We start from the raw sequence: 17,369 nt of genomic DNA, 5'->3' as shown, positions 1-17,369 counted from the left end.
GGGCATCAGAATACACTGATTTATGCCAGGTAAAAAGATAGATTTGCACATAATAAAAACTGCCATCACCTTAAAAAGTCCTGCAAATGGCAAAATCAAAATCTCAGTCATGAATTACAGTAACAAGATACTAGCTAGGAAAAGCAGGACCAAGAGGTACAACCAGGGACCAGGATACATGACGGTCTGGCTGATGTTACAGAACTGGGTTTATGACTTGTAAACTTGTAGGCATGCTGTTGGCACTCCAGAATTACTACTTCCCTTTAGAGACAACTGGAGGAAGTAGTCAGTTTTCAAACAGCAAACAAGCTAGGAGGTGGTGGCCCACACCTTTAATCCCAGCACTTGGGAGGCAGAGGTGGGCGGATCTCTGAGTTTGGGACCAGCCTGGTCTACAATGTGAGTTCTACACAGAGAAACTCTGTCTTGGAGGGGAAAAAAGAAAAAAGAAAAAAGAAAAAAAGAAAAAGAAAAGTAAATAAAACATCAAACAAATAGAACAGAATATGAATTCTTTTTCACCCCGTTTTTGGCACCCATGTCCCTTTTCCTCCTGACACAGAGCTAGATGACATTTCTCCAGCTCCCTTGTGGCTAGGCCCATGGGACCACAGTCCAGCCAAAGGAATGTGGACAGAAGTATGGTGCCACCTGGTCCTGATGGCACTTCCCTCACTACAGTCCTCCCTTGCTGCTGGCCAGACAAGAGAAGGCGCCAAGAGATGGCAGAATCACAAAATGAGGGGACTGAGAGCTCTTCCACAGCCAGTGGATCCCCAGATGACCCACCTTGGACTGTAATGGAACAGAGAGCAATCCTTGGGAAAGCCAGACTCTAGTCCACCTTGCTTTCTCACTCTCAAGAAAGACCGTTGGCCTTCACTGCAGAAGCTGCTCCCCTGGCAAGAAGCAGGACCAGACACCAAGACCTCAAAATCAGTAACTTTGTAAAAGAATTCCAGATGGAGGTAAGGAGGCCAGTTCTGTTTTGGGCAGAACTGGAGAACTCAGCCAATGTGCAAATGTGTTCTCTGTGGGGTCCTCACAGTGGCTAGGCTGGGTGAGGAGGTCCAGCCCATCTTGTAACCATGGCAATTCCTGCTGCCACCACCCCGCCCCGCCCCTCGTGCCTGCTGAAACAAGCATTTCCTGGAGCACTCAAAGAAAACACTAGTGATTGCTCAGTGACATTTTTCTGTGCAGTGTCTGCCTTAGAGACTACGAACACCCATAAGGTGCTGGGGCCTCCTGGGACTCTGCTATCTCCCTCCAACAGATGAGCTGACTGCTCAAGACCAACAGCAACTTTGCCAGAAACATGGCCAAACCACTGCTCCACCTCCCACCAGCCGGCTCTCCCACCACTACTGAGAAGGGTCTCAGAGATCTGAACTTGTTGCCTGCCCCTCCCACCAGCCATAACCACCACACTCAAAGGGCCAGGAAGACATCCCTACACGTAGGGCCTGGGTAGAGACAGAAGACGGAGTCCCTTGGTCCTCCGACTTAGGTTAGAAAGGCCATGCTGGAAAATGTCAAGAACCTAAGGGGATTGTGGGTACAGAAGTTCTGAGTTGTCCTCAGGGCTGACCGGCCACATGACAATCACACAGTGCCCATTAAACTATAGTAATTAAAATTGTGCACTCAGTCCTGCAGCCATCTATACAACTTTGAGATACAAACAATTTTAAACACAGGGAGTTTACCAATCAGACTCACTTGATAGCAAGCCTGGAGACGTAGCTCAGTCGGTGCTTGCCTGGCACGCACGAGGCCCTGGGTTTGATGTCCAGCACTGTATGACCTGGACATGATGGCGCACACCTGTAATCCCAGCACCTGGGAGGTAGAGGCAGCAGGATCAGAAGTTCAAGGTGAGCTTCAGCTACATAAAGAGCCCAAGCCATCCGGGAACACATTGAGATCCTGTTTCAAAAGACCAAAGCAAACAGAAACGAAATTGTAACTTGAAAAAGATGTGTGGCAAAAGAAAGAAAAAGAAAAAGATGTGTGACTATTAAAGCCTTATTCTTTGTGGGAATATCAACGTTTTAGATTATGAGACAGTAATTCAGATCCCACTTGTATGGTAAGTAAAATATATCATGTACTTGCCCAAACTCTAAAACTTTCCACATCGCCAAACACACTGGTACCTTAAGACACTAGGGTTTCTGTTACAAACCTGAAACACAGGATCTGTCTATGGCCATAACCCTGACCACTCCCTCACCACCTAGAACACCGAGTCTCACACAAGCATGTCAAAGGAGTTCCTTCGACCCAGACAAACCTGGGAAAGCACACACACTCTAGCTGCCCAGAATCAGCATTCTGGAATGGATCCCGAGACGCTGGTGCTACAGATTTAACAAGAACAAGATGGACGGTTACGGCTGGTTGGCTGTTGGTGACAAGAAGGTTGGGTGTTGGCTGGTCCCTTGGGCTCAGAGAGAAGCTAGGGCAGGGCATTCCTAGGGAAGTGTTTCACTCACATAATGTCAGCATGCTCACAATGAACTGAGGTGAAATGGTTTAAGATCCATCTCAAGGGCTCCAGTGTGCCCTGCCTAGCAGGCCTAACAGGAGCTTGCTGGTCTCTTTTCCTCATTTCTGATGTCACCACCTCTCCTTCTCATCCTCCCCCCCCCCCTTTTTTTTTGAGATGTGGTCTTCTATACCCCATACTAGTCTAGTCTCAAACTCACTATATAGCCAAGGATGGCTTTGAACTTCCAACCTCTGCCTCCTGAGTGGCAGGTTCGGAGGCATGCACAGCTGGTCCGTGTGTTATCAATGGAGCCAGGGCTTCCTATGTGCTGGACCGGTACTCTACCCACTGAGTCATGTCCCCAGCACCATCTCCCTCTTCTGTTGAAGGCATTTATAATATCAATAACAAAATCACAAGGGGAAATTCCTTGCCACAAGGAAGGTTCGTTCCTTATCAGTCATGTCCCAAGTGCAGTAAATTCCAGAATCATGCCCAATTCTTGTGCCACTGTGGTTTTGGTTTTAATAGTATTCCTGTTGTAATGTCAGGAGAGACAAATGGCAGGAGGTTTAAGTCAAAGACAGACAGCAGCGAGGCTCAGGAAAGGAATGCCGTGAAATTCTCTCAGGGCTCCCGAGCTGTTGGAGACAACTAAATAAATATTATATTTGAGTGTGTCCAGCGAAAGACCTGAAGTGAAGAGGGCTCTCACCTGGGACCCCAAAGCCATCAGGTATAGAATGCATAAATGTCCCTCCCAAGGAACCACGGGGATGAGGTGAAGCACAGCCTGTTTGTTTTCTTCCAACCTGAAAGTCCTGTCTGACTGGTCTTTGGTAACTGCAAGCACTGGGCCAAAGGCTGAAGCAAAAGGTTGCAGAGACTCACAGCCCGTTATTTGCAATCAGTCTGTTCCTGTCTTGCCCTCAGTATTTCCCGTTCTGCCCAGACGCACCACACCTGAGGTAGTTTGTGAGACTGAGAATTTATCTGAATGCAAAGCATCCTTGAATGGTAATTCTCCAGGAAGGGCTGAAGGATGCATTTCTGCAAGACCCCATCCCATAGCACTGGGGTCTGCACATGTTATAGCTACAAGTTAAGAGGCTGCAGCTTGCAGCTGAATTTGGAGAGAGAGAGAGAGAGAGAGAGAGAGAGAGAGAGAGAGAGAGAGAGAGAGAGAGAGACAGAGAGAGAGAGACAGAGACAGACAGAGAGAGAGAGACAGAGACAGACAGACAGACAGACAGACAGACAGACAGAGAGCGCCTAGATTTCCTCAACCCATAATCGCCCTGCTTCATCATCTCCAGGGCTGGATCACAGATCCCTATCGCCATGCCTGGCTGGAGGCTAGTCTTAAGCAAGCCTCAAGGTTGCCTGGATTTTTAAAAGTCACTTTTGAGCTCTTCCCTGGTTTGATCATTCGCTCTTGCACGTCTGTGTTCTGCATAGGACTGACTTGTGATAACCTTGCCATATTTTCTTTTCTTTCACTTTTTAATTATTTATTAATTCATTCATATTACATCTCGATTGTTATCCCATCCCTTGTATCCTGCCATTCCTCCCTCCCTCCCGCTTTCACCCTATTCCCCTCCCCTATGACTGTGACTGAGGGGGACCTCCTCCCCCTGTATATGCTCATAGGGTATCAAGTCTCTTTTGGTAGCCTGCTATCCTTCCTCTGAGTGCCACTGGGCCTCCCTTTCAAGGGGATGTGATCAAATATGGGGCACCAGAGTTCGTGTGAAAGTCAGTCCCCAGTCTTCATTCATCTGTGGAGAATGTCCTGTCCATCGGCTAGATCTGGGTAGGGGTTCGATGTTTACTGCACGTATAGTCCTTGGTTAGTGCCATAGTTTGAGCAGAACCGTGTTTTCAAGAGGCAGCAGGAGAGGATTGCTGTAACCTGCCTAAACTCCGCAGCCCCTCCCTTGAGACCTGCTTTAGTCCTTAGCAGAACTGTAGCTCTCATACAGCAGGACCCATTTTGTTTTTAAGTCCCCATTTTGATCATAAGGTAAAATTAAGTTCAGGGTCTCAGGCTCTATATCCCTGGGAGCTTGAATCGCCTTTTACTTACAGTTCAATACTTGTTGATTGTTCTGCTTGAATTAATGAAGTGTTCTGCTTAAACAAAAACCACAGTACCCTATTATGTCCCTTTCTCCTAGACCAGTAGGGAACTGGAAGGTCCCCAAACCTACATCCCAGCCAATGATAAAATGCTTTGTCTAGCCACCTGGCTACATTGTACTCAGAACAAAATCAATTCTTCTTGTGTTTAGTCAAAATGATGCAATGCTGCCCTCCCTTTGTTTCCTACCTGGTTGTTAGGTGGCTATGGGTTTTCTTATAAGAAGCCTGCCTTAGAAACAGGCTGGCATCACAGTTTGGCTCCTGAGTCCACTGTGTCCCTGGCCATGGTCAGTCTTGGAGTGCTGCATTTAATAAACCATAAATATCTGAGATTGGTGTTCAAGTGCTCAATGTGGCAATTCTTGTACTAAAACAAGAATAAGCCCAATAAATCAGAAGCCTCTCAAATGTAGCCCTGGAGATGCACGCGCACGCGCACGCGCGCACACACACACACACACACACACACACACACACACACACACACACACACACACACACAACCAGTATCAGAATATAAAACTGAAGCAGCTGCAGGTTGCTCAGCCCTATCTTAGGACACATCAGTAGAAGCTCATTTTGATGGCTGAAACAAGAGTGTGTGGTAGGGAAGTGTCTGGGCTCAGCAGAGCATCCTTCTGAGGGTCACCAAGAGGGTAGATATTCTCCCTTAGCTGTCTCAGAAAACCGTAGCACCAAGGGGTGCCAGGTAGCTCAAGCTAAGGACAACCACACCTCTGTATCCTCCAGAAGAGTTGCTGACTTGCTTCCAACCCAGGAATGAGATATGTGAGGCCCTGAAAGGCAGGTGCATGGCATGGGGTCAGACACGCCAATTCCTCCGTTAAGACCTTCATCACCAGTAGTCACCCATAGTAGGCCAAAGTGAGCATTTGCCTGCTTTCTTTAGGGTCTGGTGACCCTCATACAGATAAATCTCTAACGGGACCAGGGCTGTGCCTTCATCAGTATGTTTAGCCTTCATCAGAGGCCAACATCAGATTGATGACAAAATGACCTGTAAACAGGTGCATGAAATCAATAGTGATCACGAGCACAGCTAAGACAGTAAAAGAACACAAAGCACAATCTTATTAAATCTAAGAGCATTATTCTCGGGGGAAAATATATTTTGAATAAATAATATGCCATCCTTTTTAGCCTTAGGGCTGGGGAGATGGCACCCAAGTGTTGGCCTTGTAAGCGACAAGTCTTGAGTTTGAGCTCCAGAATCCATGTAAAACAAATCCTGGCTTGGCGGTGTGTGCTTACACTCCCAGCACGGGGAAGGCAGACACAGACAGCTCCCTAGGGCTTTCTGACCAGCTAGCTTAGCCTAACCCATGAGCCCCGGCCCAATGAGAGACCCTGCCTCAAAGTAAGGCAGATGACACCTGAACAACACTTGAGCTTGTGCTCTGACACATGTACACATACTTGCATGCACACCAGCACACATGTGCACCCACATAGACGTACATACACATACATACATACACAAATAGAAGACAGATAAACACAAACCTTACCGTGTGTTTAAATCCCTGCTCATGGGAAGAGCATTTATACAGCCCAGCAGGAGGAGTTGCCCAGTTCAGAAACCAACTTATTAACAGACCCAAGAGGGAATGGGCCAGACGCCAGCACGTGAGAATGAAAGAAAGGAAGGAAAAAAAAGTAGAGCAGTGCTTCCTCTCCAGTGTGGGACTGGACAGCCTAAGCGGGGAGGCAGCAGGTAGAGATCGGGGCTGCCCATTGGGCTGAGTCAGCTCTTTTTGTGTGTGTGTGTGTGTGTGTGTGTGTGTGTGTGTGTGTGTGTGTGTGTGTGTGACTCAAAAGGAGAAGGTAAAGGGGACCAAAGCACACAGTCACTCCCAAATACGGAAGTCACATGCCCTTATGACCATATGACCTTTCATTTGGCGCCTGAGCGTCCTCACTGTCTGGGGCAGCAGCTGTGTGCTTATAGTGGTGGGGAGCTTTTGGCCTGGACAGGACTCCAGAGTGCTGGTGATGCTTCTAGTCAGTGAGGCATCCTCTTGCTTGATGGAGGTCTCTTATAGGCCAGGCTGGCCTCATGCTCGCTAGGTAGCCATGTACGACCCTGAACTCCTCCTTCCTCTACCTCCCCGGCACTGAGGTTACACATGTGGCTCACCGTGCCTGGCCTGGGTGAGGTCTTCAGACCATGAGGACTGTCCTTTTTGATCTAGCGATGGACAAGGAGTAAACAGGGCAGATCATCTGACAACCGACTTATTAAAAGAACTGTGAAGAGAAGGAATGCGGAGGTGAGGGAAACGGGCCCAATGGGCTGCTTTGTCAATGACTGAAGGACCTATGGTTCTGTCCACAGATGCCAGAATACAGAACACCCTGAAGGAGTTTTTTTTTTCCCTGAACCGTGAATCAAATGACTGAGAAGATGCCAGAAGAAAACAAGAGGTGAGGGTGGAACAGATCCCAGGATCAAGTGCACAGTACCAGTAGGGTGTGGGACAAAGAACAGCCAGCACTTATGTGGTTCCTCCCTACTTTCTGGGTGATTAAAGACCCACCTGAGACTAGAGGCTGCCCTCACCTGGGAGGGCCAGTGGCTACAGACCTTCCCAAGAACTTAAGGCATCCTTCTGGGATGTGGCCAAGAGCTGCTCAGTGGTGCTGACTCAGCAGGGATGGAGCCCATAATGCCTGGCTTCTGCCTTGACTACTCATTCGTTGGTGGGATTCAGGATAAGTTACCCAAGTGCAGGGCTCTCGAGTTGCTGGGACCCAAGATAGTAGCAGGCGCCTCTTAGACCCCTTCCAGGCCTCACTCAGTTGCAATCACCCTGAATGTAAGCACGATGAAGATTTTCATGTCACGTGCGGAAGCAGATGGGGCACAGGACAGAGGCTCTCCTGTGGAGAAGGCCTCGGCTTTGGCAAACTGGCTTCCTTACGCTGGGATCCTTGAAGAGTGAGTGGGTCTGGAAAGTGCAAAGTGTGTGGTTTATGGGGGAAGCTTTCAGGGAGTCACCTCACAGTCAACAGGGCCTTCTATGTGCCTGAGAAACCCAGCCACCTTAGACTGGCTGAGATACTTGAAGAGACTCATTGCCAGCCTTCATGTGCACCTCCCTTCTGGTGTCAGTTGGTAGGAGACCACGGCGGGTCACAGATCAACGTCCCAACACCGCACTCCTCCAGAGGCTGCAAGGAGCAGCTTCGCTCCCTTTTGGAGCAGAGCTCTCCTGTAGCAACACAACAAATCAAGACAGAACATCAGGTCACTGACCAGGGATGTTTCCAATAATGACCATCTGCTTATACGCACATCCTCATGGCAAGGCGGTCCATCAGGAACAACACTTTTCTGTGCAAGCATGGTGACCTGAGTTTCACCCCAGAACCCATAAGCATGTCCTGGGAGAATAGGAACTAAAACAGCGACATGGTTTCTGCTTCCCTGCACTCAGGAAGCAGAAATAGGTAGATCTCCATGAATCCAAAGCTAGCCTGGTCTATACACTAGGTTTTAGGCCACCCAGGACTATATAGACTCAATCTCAAAATAAACAAATAAATCAATAAAATTTTATAAATCAAGATTAACATGTAAATGAAGTGAGTTGTCTGAGGAAGACTGGGAGCCCTCCCTTATCCTGGCATCAACTAAATGCAAACAAACAAACAAATTACAAACTAGAAGTGGGTAGCTATAAAAGACCATTACAATGTGTGGCCTGATACTATCGTGGGCTCTTTCCTCACCTCATTAGCCTGCTTCCATTCTTGAGAGCGATTGCTCTATTTGTTTGTTTGTTTGTTTGTTTGTTTATTTGTAGATTCATCTTTAGCATATGCACACTGGTGAGCATGCATGTCTATGTGAGGGTGTCAGATACTCTGCAGACAATTGTAGACCGCCATGTGGGTGCTGCAAATTGAGCCCAGGGTTCTCTGGAGGAGCAGCCAGTACTCTTAACCACTGAGCCATCTCTCCAGCCCCTTATATTATTGGTGTGTGTGTGTGTGTGTGAGTGTGTGTGTTGGGTGCGTGTGCACATGTGTGTGCAAGCGTGTCTGTGTGCACACGCGTGTGAGTGTGTATGTGCATGTGTGTATGCATGTGTGTGTGCACGTGTGTGTGTGTGTGTTGTGTGTGTGTGGAGTATGCATGTGCATGTGTGTTGTGTGTGTGTGTGTGAGGGTGTGGTTGTCCTCGGATGCCAGAAGAGAATGTTGGATCCCCTTGAGCTGTAGCTGCCGGTGACTATGAGCCTCTTGATGTGGTGTCCTGAGAATCAAACCTGGGTCCTTAGCAAGAGCAGTAAGTGTGTTTAACTGATGAGCCATCCCTCCAATCTACCTTTTCCTTTTTAAATAATTTATGTATTTCTATTCCACGCCTAACTTAAAAGACATGAGTTTTCCTCTGTCTCCTTGACAGTTGGCTGGATTTTCACCTAACCTGGACTGTTTTTCTTTTAGGCTCTAATAAAATTGTTCTTGAGACTCTGTTTGAACCTATTTTAAATTCTCTTATTAATGAGACTAAGGATGTCCATAGGGAACCTCAGTTTCTTTGGTAACAAAGGATGGAAGGAGAGACCCAACTCCACAAAGTTGTGTTCTGTAGTCCCCTCCCCCATATCACATACGCACACGCTAATAAATAATATTTACACTAAAAAGTCCTCTGCTCTTTTGTTTTTTTGTTTGTTTATTTGTTTGTTTGTTTGCTTGCTTGTTTGCTTTAAAGAGCAGCCTTGCTTTTAAATCATCCTAATTGTAGGGAAGGACAGCTGTGCCCAACTCCCCACAGAGAGGCAAATTCAGCTCCTCTCGCTTCCTCTAGAGAAAGTCCAAGGACAGCACAAATGTTCTGACTTCCTCCAGAATATCTGGGAGGTTCGCATCTCAGGGCAAACTCACCCCAACCTCAGTCACTTCTGTATTTTGGTCCTGCAGCTCCCAAAGGCCTATGTGGCAAAGGCTTGCTCCCCAGGGCGGTACTACTGGGAGATGACAGAGGCTTTACAAACTGGGAGCAAAAAACATCAAACAAACAAAACCCCCAAATCCTTTTGTTCTATTTAAATTGAATAATCTGAGCGTTTGTCGTAGTGACGGGAAAATAATATAGCTGCTTCCCTTGAAGTTGGGAAATGCAGAATTCAAGGCTGGTCCTAAGTACCAGATTTAGAGTGGGCCGCCAAAGTCAAAGGAAAGGTTTATTCCACAGTCTGTCTATGGTCATCAGACATCCCACCCTGAACAGACTCTCACAGGGTCATGCAAGAGACGGGGCTACCTTCTGTGACATCCCTACACTTGGAAAACTGAGGCCGGAAGAGCTTCAGTTCCAAGCCACACTGCTATACACAGCTAACTCCTGGCAGAGAGAAGAGAAGAGAAGAAAGGGTTGGCGGAGGTCTTTGTGCCAACAATGGGGGTGGCCACTTGAGAAGACACACAGTCTTGGTTCTCTCACTAAATGCTCCAAGTGGCACCAAGAGATACAGAAGAAAAAAGAGAGAACACCAGGAAGGCTTACCCTGGTTGTTTGTTGATTGCTTGGATCAACAGGAACAGATCAATCGATGCTCTCTTACAATCGGTGACAGTGATAAGTGAGAACAAGACCGTCTCATTATTAATACTCCAATGGCATCACTGTGTCTACAGGGAACCAGGTTGAAATGGCTCAAGGTCCAGATTAATTAATTATAGACTCAGACTTTGAAATCCATTAGGCTCTGACCCCTATCTCAAGACTCATATCTACAAGGCCTGCTAAGAAATGCAGACATTTTTTTCTTCATGTCTCCGGAGATAAAGGGTGTGGCCTCTCTGGCTGGGTGACAGCATTTCAACGGACTTTCATCCACTGAGTCACTTAATACTAACAATTATCCATGGAGGTGGAACTTGGGTTATATTCTTATTTTGTAGATGAGAAAAGTAGGACAGAGGTAAATTGAGATGACGTGTCTGAAGAGACACATCTGGGAATAGTTGGAGCTGAGGACTGGAGCGGGCACACTGGTTGCGCTGTGGACCTCTCCAGCATTTGTCATAAAAATAATAGGCAATGTGGGGGAGATGTATGTGACAGCAGATGGTGGGCACTGTGCGTGTGTGCACTTGTGTGTATGTATGTGTGTATGTATGCATGGGAGTCTATGTGTATATGTATGTATGGGAGTCTGTATGTGTGTATGGAAGACAGAGGTGGTTGGTGGACATCTTCTTCAATCACTCTCCACTCTCCAGTTTTTGGTCTCATTTTCAGCATCACTGAGCCTGACACTCATCAACTTGACTAGACTAGATGGCAAACAAGTTCCCAGAACCCTCCTGCCTTTGCCTCCCCAGGGCTGAGATTGCAGGCACAATTTCCTGTGCCTTCTGGGAACCTGAACTCAGATCTTCATGATTTATCAACTAAGTCATCTCCCTGATCCCCCAGGGAGTAAGCTTAAGCCAGGTGGGCACCCCCAAGATGATGCCTAAGGAGAATTCTGGTGGGTATCAGTTTCCATGCCACTGTGTTGGTTTTAGAATTGAAAACCCCGCACCTCAGGAAACCCCAGTCTGGGAAGGCTGTCTGCCTAGTCATTGGCCTTTTCCCTGTAAGAATCACAGAAGGCCACTAAGAGTGTCAGGGGTTTGAAGACACATGCTCTCCCCGTACCACAGTACCACAGTCTGAAAGTTCTAATTTTTTGAGACAGCATCTCACTATGTAACTCAGGCTCCCCTCAAGCTCATGATCACCCTGTGAAGTAAAAACAGCGGACAAGAGGAATCAGCTATACTGTCGGTACTGTACAGCCAGCCAATAGTGACTAGAGGAACCCATGGCCGGAGACTCAGACTTGCTGAGCTCCCCAAAGGCTCCAGGGTTGGAAGAACCAGCCTCCTCTGAAGATCCAGAGGTGAAGGGTAGACTGTCAGTCAAAGGGCTGGTTGACTATTTCTCTGAGGAACAACTGGTCAACCAGGGGTCTGTTCATAATGAGTATAGACAGGATGGGACCTTCCCTATCATGACAGGAGACCCCCTTGGGTGTTCATAAAGGGTTCAGGAATGTTCCCCACTTCCCTGATGAATTATTCACATCAACGTCCTCTTCCTGGCTTGCTCTATTATCTTTTTCTTCTTAGCCACAAAGGGACTCAAATACATACACCCAGAGAAGTCACAAGGATGCCAGTGTCTGGCTTCCTGCTGCCATACTTTCTTTTTATGCTTACCCTCTTCAATGCACAGGCCATTTGATGGGACAGAAAGGGCTCGCTGCCTTTCACTGTGTAGCATCCTCTTACTCAGTTTTCTGGGTTGACCTGTCTTCACAGAATCATGGCTTCACGGCCTGCCTCTGGATTTCATACAACACAGAAAGAGAAAAGTGTCTTGTAGTAACCACTATCATTTGGGGATTTTCTGCTGTGAAAAGATGCTAATCCTATTTTGTAACCCGAGATGAGGTCCAACCTTTCCCTGGCTGTCTTCCCACTCAGAGATCCTGGGAAACGAGCCAACGGGGACCTTGGCTGAATGGAGTTCACACATGCAGGGCAAATCTAGAGCACAGATGTTTTCCTTAGCTCCTACTAAGTTTAAAGAATTTGGGCACGGTGGTACATGCCTTTAATCCCAGCACTCGGGAGGCAGAGACACAGCGGGTCGCTGTGAGTTCGAGGACAGCCTGGTCTACAAAGCAAGTCCAAGACAGCCAAGGCTACACAGAGAAACCCTGTCTAGAAAAAAAAAAAAAATCCTCCATGAAGGTTTTGAGCCGGGTGTGGTGGCACATGCCTTTAATGCCAGCACTCGGGAGGCAGAGGCAGGCGGATCGCTGTGAGTTCAAGGTCAGCCTGGTCTACAAAGCGAGTTCAGGATAGCCAGGGCTAACATGGAGATACCCTGTCTCGAAAAGCCAAAAAGCAAACAAAAAGAATTAGAAAATACGTGAATATGTATTCTGTTATAATTCATGGTGAGGTTCCCCCCCCCGCCCGCTGTTGTTTTGTTGTTGTGAGTTTGCTTACTTGAAGCATGGTCTCATGTGCCCAGGCTCACTATGTAACCAGTGATGACCCTGAATTTGCGATCTTCCTGCCTGTGTTGTCTAAGCACTAGAGACTGAAGCCAAGGCCTTGCGCCTGCTACATGAGCACTGTACCAACTGAGCTACATCTCCAGCCTTTGAATTATGTCTTAAACTTTGAAGTCCAGGGTTCTGGATCCTCTTTAATGGCTGGAAGATCTGGCTGCTGGGCTCATATTTCAGGACAAAATTATTCTGTCTGTTTATTCGTGATAGGGTCTCATGTCGCTCAGGCTGGCCTCAGACTCACTATATAGCTGGGAATGACCTTGAACTTCTAGTCCCCCTGCCTCAGCCTCTAGAATGAGCCCCCACAATGCGCATTTAGATGCGACATCTGCTACTGACTTGTGATGGTTCCGTATCAAATAAAGATGCTCTCCTTGACCCAAGTAATGGGATTTGCCTATGGCTCTGACGATGAGCCAAATAGGTCCGCAAGTCAGCCCTGAACTAGGGACAGCTCTAGTGTAATCCATGAGTTAGTGACTCTGTGTCATCTCCACTACTCTGAAGAGGAAACAGGGGCTCTGGGCTTGCCTGAGGCTGCAAACCACAGGTCATCATGAGTTTTGACCAGATGTACTCTGTAAGTGCTCTGTCAACGTTGACCTTGCAACCCTGAGGTTCCTGGACGTGTGCACAACCTCACAAGGGAAGATAAATTTAACGAGCAATCTTCATGTATCACATTAGGAGGAGACAGCTCATCTAAAGAGCTATGAATAAGCAGTGAGGCATCCCCTATAGTCTCAAAGCCTGGCACAGAGTCATCCCAGAGATCTATGCTGAGCAAACGAGGAGTCCACACTCCTTAGTCACCTGGCCTCATAGCAGAGTGGGATGCAAGTCCTGAGTTCCTCCTGCCTCTTTCCCAGGCTCTTCCCCCAGACCTAGCTGCTGCCCAGCCTCACTTGCTTGCCCCCAAACACACTGTCTAGCAGTTCACACTCAACCCCAGTGCATCTCTCACCAGAAGACAACGTAGAGCTCTGGATCCTCCCAAGATGAGGGGGCTGATTGTGGTCCCGGCCCTTGGGACTTCAGGGCTGCTGGGAGGACTAGAGGACACCGCCTATGAGGGGGATACATAACATATGCTCAGTAGACAGTGGGCATCATTGGGACACATTTTGTATGAAGTTAGGGGACACAGGGGACCCACATTATCACCTGAGAATCCTCACCTGCAGCCACCAACCTGACTCGGCATAGGGCTGCACCTGCTCAGATGAAGCTCCCCTCTATCTCAGGGGCATCACAATGACCAGAGTCTCCCCTGATACTCCATCATACACACAAGCACATACCTTCATCCTGGAGATCTGGAGAGAAAACCAACCCACCCACTGGCTAGCCAGAGTCATAGGACTTTCTTCTGCAATCAGTGTACATGAGTTGTACAAAATAATGGGACAGCCCTGTAATGTGCTTTGATCATACTCCCCCTTACCATCTCCATCTCCCCTCCTCCTCCTGACCCTCCTCAGCCGATAACCTCTTCGTGATAATTTTTTGCCATATTGTGTTGTTCAGAAGACAGGCGATCTACTGTGACCTACTTTTCTCTTTTAACTCGATTTATTTAACGTGGTGGTCTTTGGTTCTATCCGTTTTCCCTCTAACAGTATGATTTCATTCTTCTCATGGGACATTTCTTTTCGTTTTATTTTGTTTTTGACACAGGCTGTCCTGGACTCACTCTGTAGACCAGGACTCGAACTCACAGAGATTCGCCTGCCTTAGTGCTGGGATTAAAGGTGGGCACCACTATGCTTGGTTAGAACATTTCTTTTTCTTTCTTTCTTTCTTTCTTTTTTTTTTTTAAGACAAAGCCTTGGGCTGGAGAGATGTTTCAGTGGTTAAGAGTACTGACTGTTCTTCCAAAGGACCCAGGTTCAATTCCCAGCACCCACATGGCAGCTCACAGTTGTCTGTAACTCCAAGATTGGACACCCTCACTCATACATGCAAGCAAAACACCAATGCACACAAAATAGAAAATAACTTATTTTTAAAAAAATGAATCCTCATGCAGCTCAGGCTCTCCTCAAACTCTCTATGTAGCTAAGGATGACCCAATTCTTCTGTCTCTACTTCCCAAGTGCTGGAATTACAGGTATGCACCACCACGCTCATTCTCCCTTTTTAATTTTTAGACTGTAAAAATGATGAGGCAATTCACAGGGTGCTGGAAACCAAACTCAGAACCTCTGCAAGACCAGCATGTGCTCTTGACTGTTGAGCCATCTCTCCTGCCCCTCATAGGACTTTCTGACATCGGGAAGATGGTAGCGAGTCTTGTGGGAAGGGGAACAGCAAAAGGGCTTCCTCAAGGGAGATACTTTCCTGAGCAGGCTGACTTTAGATGTTACTGAACTACATTTCCCAGCCCACCCCCCCCCCTGCTTTAGATGTTATTGAACTACATTTCCCAGCCCACCCCACGCCCTGCAACTCTGTGGCCCCCTGATCAGGCTGAACCCAACTACAAGGACTCCTATCACAATGACTTAAGTGGGGGTGTTTCCGTAGCATGGTGGTCGTCACGCTTGTCTAACAATGACTTAAATGTGCTTATTCCGAATGTGGCTTCCTCAAACTCCCTCTTCTGACTGGCATAAGCCTGACGCCCAGGACTGGAGGGGGCTACCTGCCCACCCAGAGGGACTGAAGAAGCAGGGGATCTGCGGTCAGTTCTGGGCCAGGTATTCGTTACATCCTCTTTGCTACAGTGGTTACCATCAAAAGATTGCCTCTGTGCTTATTATTTGTTTATTTATTTTTCTGGGACTGGGTTTCTCTGTGTAGCCTTGGATGTCCTGGACTTGCTTTGTAGACCAAGCTGGCCTTAAATTCACATCAATCTGCCTGCCTCTGGCTCCCTTGGATCAAAGACGTGCACCACCGTGCCTGGCTACTCTTTTTGATTTTATGTTTTAGTTTTTGAGACAGAGTCTCTCTCTACATAGCTCTGACTGTCCTGGAACTCACATAGACCAGGCTGGCCTTGAATTCACAGAGACCCACCTGCCTCTACCTCATGAATCTTGGATTAAAGGCCTGGCCTGCCAGATTGTAGTTTTTTTTTTTTAAGGTGCATTCCCCACCCAGGACACACAGACACACACACTTTGTTACTTTGGCTGTTTGGTATTGAGATACCTAAGTTATTATTTAAGCCTAACTCTAGTCTTAGCTGGAGATCTCTCCTAAGCAGTTTCCATAATGCAATCTACTAGGTGGAATTGGATTTACATATATTTGAGGCAGTCTTACTCGGTAGCCCTTAATTTTGTGGCAATCCAGCGTCCACCTCCCAAGCACGAGGAATACAGGCATGAACCACTCCGCCCTGGCTGCGGTTAGATACTGAGCTTGGTTTTGCAGGAAGACAAGGAGAGCCAGAGTTCCTCTGTGCTCAGTAACAAACGGTGCCGTGTGCAGAACGCATCTGGTGGAAGGGGTCCCTCTCCATCCCTCTTCCAGCTCACAGCCTGATGTTTGTTGTGTAGGGAACCTCAAAGCCAGTCTGTATCAACTGGCAGGGACCAGATGACACACTCAAAGAGAGGAAAATTTACCAGACTGTCTACAAAAGTGTGGGTTATGTCTATGTACTGCCCAAGGGATGCCTATGAGTGATAACTGCTTCCCCCTGACATCTACATGTCACGGGTCTGTCTCTCTGCTGCAGGTACTGTGCAGCCACTAGAGCAAGCTTAGTTATGTTGAACTAACTAAGGGTCCCAAGAAGATAATGGAAACAGCCTTAAAACAATACCAGAAGGACACTAGGAGGTGTGGGGGAGGGGGGAGAGGGAGATACAGTGCTTGCCTGCTACTCAGTAAGCCTGGGAGTTGATCCTTGCAAAATATACACAGAAATACACCTGATAATGGAGGGGGCTGTGTGGCCAAGTCTCTCACAGCTGGGCCCGCTCGGGATGACAAGTCCCATTATCTCCCAGAGGCTAAGTTCGGGGCTCAGGCTTGTCACCTGCCTGCTACTAGGTTCTCTCCCTGCCCTGTCTTTTTCTGCATCTTGTGGTGCTTCCTCAGGTCTCTCAGTATCCACTTTCAGGAAAACCCTAAGGCAGGGAGCTGAGCCCAGGGAAAGCCCCAGACATGGTGCAGTTCTTAGGGTTATTGCCTTGGAGACAGGGACAAGAGAGGAGCTGTCTGTTGGGCCGGGTGAGAGTAGAGGAGGCCTGCCAGAAGCTGTGGCCTTGCCAGAAAGACAGTCCTCTTGGGTGACTCGGGGAGTGAAGGGAATAAACATATTGGCTTCTCCCTCCTGTCAGCTTCTGTCCCTCTGCCTGTGCCACAGAGAAGAGCCCATGGTGTTGTGGCGGGTTAGGGGTGACTGAAAACTGGAGCTTGGCCCAACAGCCCATTGGAGTAGCTGAACAGGACTTCCCACCAGTGATGGTGTCTTCTGGTGGCTCAGGTTCCCAGAGGGAGAAACCAAGAGGCTCCAGCGGAAGCCAAAAGAGCCCCAAACCGCTCTGGGTACGGAAGCTGAGTAGCCTCCTCGGCCACGTTCTACCAGCAAGCCCTTCAGGCCATTCCAGGTCAGGAAGCCAAAACCTAGACCTCATCAGGCAAAGATGGGATCAGTAAAGGGT

Source organism: Acomys russatus, chromosome 4 (assembly GCF_903995435.1).
Source record: "Acomys russatus chromosome 4, mAcoRus1.1, whole genome shotgun sequence".
Lineage (NCBI taxonomy): Eukaryota > Metazoa > Chordata > Mammalia > Rodentia > Muridae > Acomys > Acomys russatus.
This window is presented reverse-complemented; position numbering follows the sequence as displayed.